Raw genomic sequence first — 9,068 nt, forward strand, 5'->3', positions numbered from 1 at the left:
AAGCCTGAGACAGGTTTAGGACTCCTGGCAGCCAATTTAAGAGCAGTGTAAGAGGCTCCATGTTGTGCTTACCATGTGCTGCACAAAGTGTGTCTTTTATCTGGAATGATGAAATACAAAAGCATAGGGGTGAGTCTTTCCTGCAGCCTTTCTTGCATCCAATAATTCCGCAAGACAGGTAATGCAAGTGTTAATTTCTACAACTGGCCCTACTGCGTTTCCCCTCTGTGACATTGGATGAGCCACTTAGCTTGCCCATGCCTCAGTTTCTCCACTTGCAGAAAGGGGTGCTGTGAAGACAAGTGATTTCATGATGTCTAAAGAGGTCTTTGAGTTCTCCTTGATTGCTGGGAAGAGCTGGTGGACACTCAGGAAAGTCAATGCAGTAGAATTTTATTATTTTTGTTGTGGCTATACACTGTCATTCCACATAACTTCTGATTTGTGTAAGGCTGTGTCCTTCCCATTGATCTCAAACTAAAGATCAGAAAAAACCAAAAAGTTTTGGGGGATAAATGAGCTTCCCCATCTTCCAGACAAGCTACAGTTCATTCAGTCTTCATCCCTGCTCAGCTCCCCGTTATCACATTTGAACTCCCCCAAAATGTGGGTGGAGAGGAAGAGCAGCACAGACATTACAGAATAGAACTCTTTTTCTTCTGGGAAACTAACCAACATTTTTGTTTTAATTTAGCCCAGTTTCCTTGCAAATGACTTTCTGCCTAGCTGTCAAACTTTCTGTAAACAGTTTAGTGAGAGTCACAAAATATATCCCCCAAAGAAGAGAAAAATAAACATAGTGATGAGTTACTGAAGTGAGCTCTCCCTTCCTCTTTGTTGGCTCTTTGTCAGCCATCACAGGAGCTGATTTGCCACTGAGTCACAAAAAAACAGACCAGGGAGATAACAAGAGACAGCACGAACAAACAAAGGCATCATGGAGAAAATATCACTTAATTTTTTAAGCTTTGAGATGGATTTGAACAGAAGTCTGAACTTCCTCAGATACAGAGTGGGACTAGAGATGTGGCTTAGTGTAATCTGCCCCACAAGAAATGGCAAGTAGTGGTTTGGAGGAGCCGAGCTGGTCCTGGGTGTCTCTAGGCTGGAAAAGCAGCTGCATGGGCATGTGTGCTGTGTCAGCCCCCCCGTCCAGATCACCGGGACCCACCTGCACCCCTCTCTGACTCTCTGTCCTTACATTAAAGATTGTCTTTAAGGACTTCATTGGGATTTTGGAATCGCCGAGGCAGATACAGGTCCCTTCACCGGTTCTACACCAGAAGCTTTTTATTCTGGGACAGAACTAAGTGTTAGAAATACATTGCATTTCTGTAACTGCCCTTTTACACGGTTCCTCAAATTAAGCACCAACATGGAGCAATTCAGCTTTGTAGGGTTTGCATTGCCACGAAGCCTCTCGGCACTCTGTACTGCAGTGTTATGCCACTGTATGGACAGGCAGCCTGAAGCAATTACATAAAATGACTTTTGGTGCTCTCTCCTCTGCCTGCTAGGGGGAAGGGCAACAAGGACAAAGCCTACGTGAAGACCTTGGACCTTCCTTCTGCATATTCTCTCACCAGGAGCTGCAGCACTCAGAAGCCCACATGAGGACCTCGAGAGCTTCCTGTCTCCTGCTGCCAAAACCGAAGCAAGCACAATATTCACTAGGTTAAACGTGCAGCATGACGATGATGCTCAGGCTATGCTTGAGACTACAGCTGTGACATGCTCAGATGGGCCTGTATTACAAATTCTGCTCAGGAAACAAAATAATACTTAATGTGCAACACCCATCTTAATTGCTTTATTATCTTAAAATGTCAAGGTTGAATCTGCTCATGGTCAAATGCTCTGAAGTGACCAAGTAGTTAAAATGCTGCCAATGTACCGCTATGAGTCTCTACTTAAATGCAAGTTATTCCGTGATTTATTGTTTTCAGTAGGGCTTGACACAGTCAGAATACCAACATAGAAGTAAACAGCTCAACTCTCTCAAGACTTGTTTATATGAGTCTTCGTCCCTACCCCAGATGAAATTAGGTCAAGGATGCAAAAGCCAAATGAAAACAAAGTGTTTAATCAATAAGGTTTTGAGCTAAAAGGAGTGACAGAAACAAGGGAGGTCAGGTTCTTTTGCGAGCAAGCAGAACAAGAATTTGGATGATACCTCTGCCACATGCAGCTTGCACAGGATTTATGTTTGCAGCACGTGGGGCTATCACTGTGTGTGGGAAAGTCAAAGCCTCACAATCAAAATCAATCCTTGTGATGAGAGCTCTACAGATTGGGATGTCAGCTTTGACAGGAGATAGTGACTGCCTTCTGTGCACATGTGCACTGTGTCCAGAAGCCAAGGAGAGCCAAGAGCCAGCTGAGACGTTTCTTGGAGCTGAGAGCCTTTGACACCCCTCATTCTTGGATGCGGTTAACTGTGCTGACGGGGGTGTAACTGGCAAAAATGTGACATCATCTGGGGTCTGGATTTTTAAAATGAAAGGGAAGACAGAATCAATCTTTGCTCCAGGAAAGCTGGTTGCCTGCAGGAGTTAGTCTCTCTAATTTTTGTAAAACCACACATAGCATCCAATGGATGACTGCATTACCTTATGTATCCCACTGTATTGCATTAATCTAGGTAATACATTTAATGTATGTACTGTATTTATTAATATGTAAATAGATATATTTTCTTTAACACTATTTCTACTTTCAGGGAACAGAATAATCCATGATAACTAGAATAACTATCTGTACTAAGCCCATTTCAGTGATACACTGTGCATAGCATTTCCTCTTCCCTATGGCAGTGCTTGGTTACAACTTCCACATGGTCTCAGGTCAAAGCGATGCCTCTGTCTCTTGCCGTACCTGTGGCTGACATACCAGGTTATTTATTAATCACTCTTCTCGTGTGAAATCAGCAACCTGCCACATATAAGATCCTATATGTCTAGCTTCAGGACCGTTCATTCCCCCTAAACCCCTCACACGACTTGCACTTTTGCGCCTCCGGTTCCTCTATCAGGGCCATGCTCTGGTTAATCCTCACACTTTTCTCTTCACCGAGACATCTGGTAGGCTATATATCAACATCTCACCTGTGATTGTGGCATCCGCATAGCCTTGGCACTATTGGGTCCCTTTTTTGGGGGGTGTCTTCAGGCAGCCCTTCCAGTGCACCGAGGTAATTGCAATCTAAGAATTGAGTATACAGTTTGTTCCAGCGTAGCTTTGGTCCTCAGGGGTTACTGAATGAAACATTTGAAGTATATGAGGAATCATCTTGACACTGATGCACTTTGTTTTCTATTTGGTTATGGTGTGCCACAGACTTTTATTTATGCTGCTCTTTGATGAATGCTTGTAGGACGTAATTTCTTCCTTTTACACTTCGTCTAGCTTTCTGAAAAACACTAGTAACTTTTGACTAAATATTCACTGCATTTTCATCACAGATTTTATTCACACTTTTTTCACACATCATCAACACTGGAGTTACATTCATAAGATCAACGATCACACATTCTGTACACATACACACGTAACACCCCACGAATTATTAAAGAACCCCCTCACAAACAAACAACAAACAATATCCCCATAGCTTACAGCAAAGCATGGCACTGAAGATGCCAAGATGTTTGCTACACCACCCAAGGACAAAAGACTTAGTCCTAACCTTACTGTTAATTCATGCTAAGCATATACACGCAAGTATCCGCGCCCCAGTGTGAATGTTCTTCAATTATTATTAAGACACAAAGAGCAGCCATCAGGCACATCCATGATCATAGCCCAAGATGCCTTGCTTAGCCACACCCCCATGGGTACTCAGCAGTAATTAACATTAAGCAATAAGTGTAAACTTGACTTAGTTATAGCAGCACCCAGGGTTGGTAAATCTTGTGCCAGCCACTGCAGCCACACAAGAAACCCAAATTAACTGTACATGGCATAAAGAGTGGTACCATGTTATCTCAACAACTAAGATCAAGATGCAGCCGAGCTGTCATAAGCCCAAGATGCACCTAAGGTCACCCTCAAGATGATCTTAACCCCCTTGGATTGGTTAAACCCCATGAAAGCTAGGGCACAAACTGGGATTAGATACCCCACTATGCCTAGCCCTAAATCTTGATGCTTACCCCACCAAAGTATACACCCAAGAACTACGAGCACAAAAGCTTAAAACTCCATAATCGATAACCCACGATACACCTCCCCCTCCTTGCCTAAAAGAGCCTACATACTGCCGTTGCCAGCTCACCTCCCTTGAGAGCACAACAGTAAGCGTAATAGCCTCCAGCCCCGCTAGCAAGACAGGTCAAGGTACAGCTCATGGAGTGGCAAAAATGGGCTACGTTTTCTAAGATAGAAAACCTCATGGAAAGGGGTGTGAAACCGGCCCTAGAAGGCAGATTTAGCAGTAAAGCCGGACAAAAGGGCCCCCTTTAAGTCGGCACTGGGGCGCGTACATGCTGCCCGTCACTCTCCTCGTAAGCTACAGACTCCCACAGCTAATAAACCCATCAGCTGAAGTTGAGGAAAGTTATAACAAGGTGAGTGTACCAGAAGGTGCACTTAGCACACCGAGACGTAGCTATAACATGAAAGCATTCAGCTTACACCTGAAAGATATCTGCCACCCACCAGATTGTCTTGAAGCCTGACTCTAGCCCAGTCACACCACAACTAAAAACAGCAAAGAACCCACTTCACCACCAAACTAAAACATTCTTCCAAATGGATATAGGTGATAGAAAAGACGCCTACTTGGCGCGATAGAGATTTGTACCGCAAGGGAAAGATGAAATAACAATGAAAAGCCAAGCAATAGACAGCAAAGATAAACCCTTGTACCGCTTGCATCATGATTTAGGAAGAACGACCAAGCAAAATGAATTTAAGTTTGCCACCCCAAAACCCAAGGAAGCTACTTAGAAGCAGCTACCCCTGAGAGAACCCTCCTCTGCTGCAAAAGACTGCGGTGACTTGTTAGTAGAGGTGAAAAGCCAACTGAGCTGGGTGATAGCTGGTTGCTTGTGAAATGAATTTTAAGTTGTCTCTTAATTCTCCTCCACGGACACCCAATCTAGCCACCATGTAATGAATCAAGAGCAATTTAAAGGGGTACAGCTCCTTTAAAAAAGAACACAGTCACTTCTAGTGGATAACCACTCAACTCCTGCCCTCCAAATTGTAGGCCTTCAAGCAGCCACCAACAAAGAGTGCATCAAAGCTCTACACCTAAAAATCCAAAACCAATATGACTCCCTTCTCACCAGCAGGCCAACCTATAACAATAGGAGAATCAATGCTAAAATGACTAACTGGGGACTCTCCCCGTCTCAAGCACAATCTTATATCATTACATTATTAACAGAGTACAACTAATACCTCGATTTTAACAAGACTGAATATTAAACCCACCCTGTTAGCCCAACTCAGGAGCACCCACTAGAAAGATTAAAATCTGTAGAAGGAACTAGGCAAGCCCAAGACCCACCTGTTTACCAAAAACATAGCCTTCAGCGAACCACCTGTTGAAGGTGGTGCCTGCCCAGTAACACCGTGTTTAACGGCCATGGTATCCTAGCTGTGTGAAGGTAGCACAGTCAATTGTCCCATAAATCGAGACTTGTATGAATGGCTAAATGAGGTCTTAACTGTCTCCTACAGATAACCCATGAAATAGCTCCTCCTGTGCAAAAGCAGGAATAAATACATAAGGTGAGAAGATCCTGTGGAACTTAAAAATCAGTGGCCACCACACATAAACCTAAGCCTACCAGGCTTACCACCCCCAAAACACTGGCCCGCATTTTTTGGTTTGGGTGACCTTGGAGAAAAACAGACCCTCCAAAAATAGGACCACACCTCTTAACCGAGAGCAACCCCTCAACGTACTAATAGTAACTAGACCCAATATAATTGACCAGTGGACCAAGCCACCCCAGGGATAACAGTGCCATCTCCTCCAAGAGCCCATATTGACAAGAAGGTTTACGACCTCGATGTTGGATCAGGCCATCCTAATGGTGCAGCTGCTATTAAGGGTTTGTTTATTCAACGATTAACACTCCTATGTGATCTGAGTTCAGACCGGAGCAATCCAGGTCAGTTTCTATCTATGATGAACTTTCCCCAGTACAAAAGGACTGGAAAAGTAAGGCGAATACTACAAGCATTCCTTCCCACCAACTAATGAGCCCAACAAAATTACCAAGGGACTACCCACACCACCACATCCTAGAAAAGGACCTCTAGCATGGCAGAGCTTGGCAAATGCAAAAGGCTTAAGCCCTTTATCCAGAGGTTCAAATCTTCTCCCTAGCTTTCTTTTTCCCCTGCCCATGACCCGACCCCCTACCCTAACCTGTCTCATCATACCCCTATCCTATGCTGTCCCAATTCTAATTGCTGTAGCCTTCCTAACATTAGTAGAACAAAAAGTCCTAAGCTATATGCAAGTCTGAAAGGGCCCAAACATTGTAGGCCCCTTTTGGCTATTACAATCTGTAGCAGACAGTGTAAAACTTATTTATTAAAGAACCCACCCTCCCATCCACTTCCTCCCCGTTTCTCTTCAGCATAATCCTCATACTAGCCCTCCTCCTAGCAATCACAACCTGAATCCCCTTTTGCCTCCCCTTCTCCCTTACCAGCCTAAATCTAGGCCTCCTCTTCCTCCTAGCCATTTCAAGTCTAGCAGTGTATTCAATCTTATGGTTAGGGTGAGCCTCAAATTCAAAATATTCTTTAACTGGGGTGCTACGAGCAGTAGCACAAACTATCTCCTATGAAGTAACACTAGCCATTACCCTTCTGTCCATAATCATACTAAGTGAGATCTACACCCTAAACACCCTTGCCATCACCCAGAAATACCTGGTCTTCTCTTGACCCCTCACAATAATATGATACTTGCCGAAACAAACCGCACCCCATTTGACCTCACAGAGAGGGAGTCTGAACTAGTATTGGCTTCAACATAGAGTATGATGCAGGGCCATTCGCCCAGTTCTTCCCAGCTAAGTATGTGAACCTCATGATAATGAACAGACTAACTACCATCCTATTCCTAAACCCCAGCTCACTCAGTCTATCCCCAGAGTTACTTCCAGTAGCCCTAACCACAAAGGTCTTACTCTTCTCCTCTGGCTTCCTATGAATTTGTGCTTCCTACCCACAATTCCACTACGACCAGCTTATATACCCCCTCTGAAGAAACTTTCTACCCCTAACATTAGCACTATGGCTCTGGCACCCCAGCATACCAATCTGCTACGCAAGCCTGTCTCCTTACTTAAGGAAACGTGCCTGAACACAAAGGGTCACTATGATAAAATAACACAGAGGTATACCAGCCCTCTCATTTCCTAAGAAAGATTTAGAAAAGTAGGACTAGAACCTACACAGAAGAGATCAAAGCCCTCCATACTTCCTTTATATTATTTCCTAGTAGGGTCAGCTAACAAAGCTAGCAGGCCCATGCACCAAAAATGATGGTTCAACTCCTTCCCCTACTAATGAGCCCACACACAAAACTAGTTTCCTCTCTAAGCTTACTCCTAGGGACAACCATTACAATTTCAAGCAATGACTGAATGATAGCCTGGACCAGACTAGAACTTGACACCCTTGCTATCACCCCCCTCATCTCAAAATCCCACCACACATGAGCCATTGAACAGACAGTCAAGTACTTTCTAGTACAAGCAGCAACCTCAGCACTAGTCCTCTTCTCGAGCACAACCAATGCATGGTCCACAGGGCAATGAGACATCACCCAGCTAACCCACCCAACATCATAACTCCTACTGACAATAGCAATTGCAATGAAACTAGGACTAGTACTGTTCCATTTCTGATTCCCAGAAGTACTCCAAGGCTCATCCCTAACCGCTGCCCTACTACTATCAATGACAATGAAATTCCCCCCAAGTACCATTCTCTTCCTAACATCCCACTCACTCAACCCAACACTACTAACCACTGTAGCCCTTGCCTCAACAGCCTTGGGGGGCTGAATCAGACACAGATTCTAAAAATCCTAGCCTACTCATCCATCTTCCCACTTAGGCTGAATAGCTACCATCATTATTTACAGCCCCAAGCTCACCCTGTTATTAACTTTCTACCTATACTCCCTCATAACCGCTACCATATTCCTCACTCTCAACACAACCAAAGTTCTAAAACTAATGACAGTAATAACCTCATTAACAAAAGCCCCCATACTAAATGCAGCCCTCATACTGGCCCTACTCTCCCTGGCAGGACTTTCCCCACTAACAGGCTTCCTGCCTAAATGACTTATTATTCAAGACCTTACTAAACATGAAATAGCCACAACAGCCACAATCATCGCCATTCTCTCACTACTAGGACTATTCTACCTTTGCCTTCTGTACTACTCAACAATTACACTGCCACCAAACTCCACAAACTACATAAAACAATGGCATATTAACAAATCAACAAGCACCCCGGTTGCCATCCTCACCTCCCTATCAGTCTTGCTCTTACCACTCTCCCCTGTAATCCTAACCACCATCTAGAAACTTACGATAAACTAAACTGAAGGCCTTCAAAGCCTTAAACAAGAGTTAAACCCTCTTAGTTTCTGCTAAGATCTGCAGGATACTACCCTGCATCTCCTGAATGCAACCCAGGTGATTTAATTAAGCTAGGACCTCACCTAGACAGATGGGCCTCGATCCCACAAATTCCTAGTTAACAGCCAGGTGCCCAAACCAGTGGACTTCTGTCTACCAGGCTCTGGCACACTTTTAGCATACATTGATGAGCTTGCAAATCAACATTAATTTCACCACAGAGCCGATAAGAAGAGGAATCAAACCTCTGTAAAAAGGACTACAGCCTAACACTTCAACATTCAGCCATCTTATCTGTGATCTTCATCAACTGATGACTATTCTCAACCAACCACAAATATATCCGCACGTTATACCTAATCTTTATACCTAATCTTTGGTGCCTAGCAGGTATAGTTGGCTCTGCCCTCAGCCTACTTATTCATGCAGAACCTGGCCAGCCAG

At 44.1% G+C, this 9,068-nt stretch overlaps 1 pseudogene; it reads left to right on the top strand.

Annotated features, from left to right (window-relative positions):
- Positions 1–7,535: 7,535 nt before the first annotated feature.
- On the top strand, positions 7,536–8,567 carry LOC126049244 (NADH-ubiquinone oxidoreductase chain 2-like; annotated as a pseudogene).
- Positions 8,568–9,068: the final 501 nt, after the last annotated feature.

This window comes from Accipiter gentilis, chromosome 22 (assembly GCF_929443795.1).
Source record: "Accipiter gentilis chromosome 22, bAccGen1.1, whole genome shotgun sequence".
Classification (NCBI taxonomy): domain Eukaryota; kingdom Metazoa; phylum Chordata; class Aves; order Accipitriformes; family Accipitridae; genus Astur; species Astur gentilis.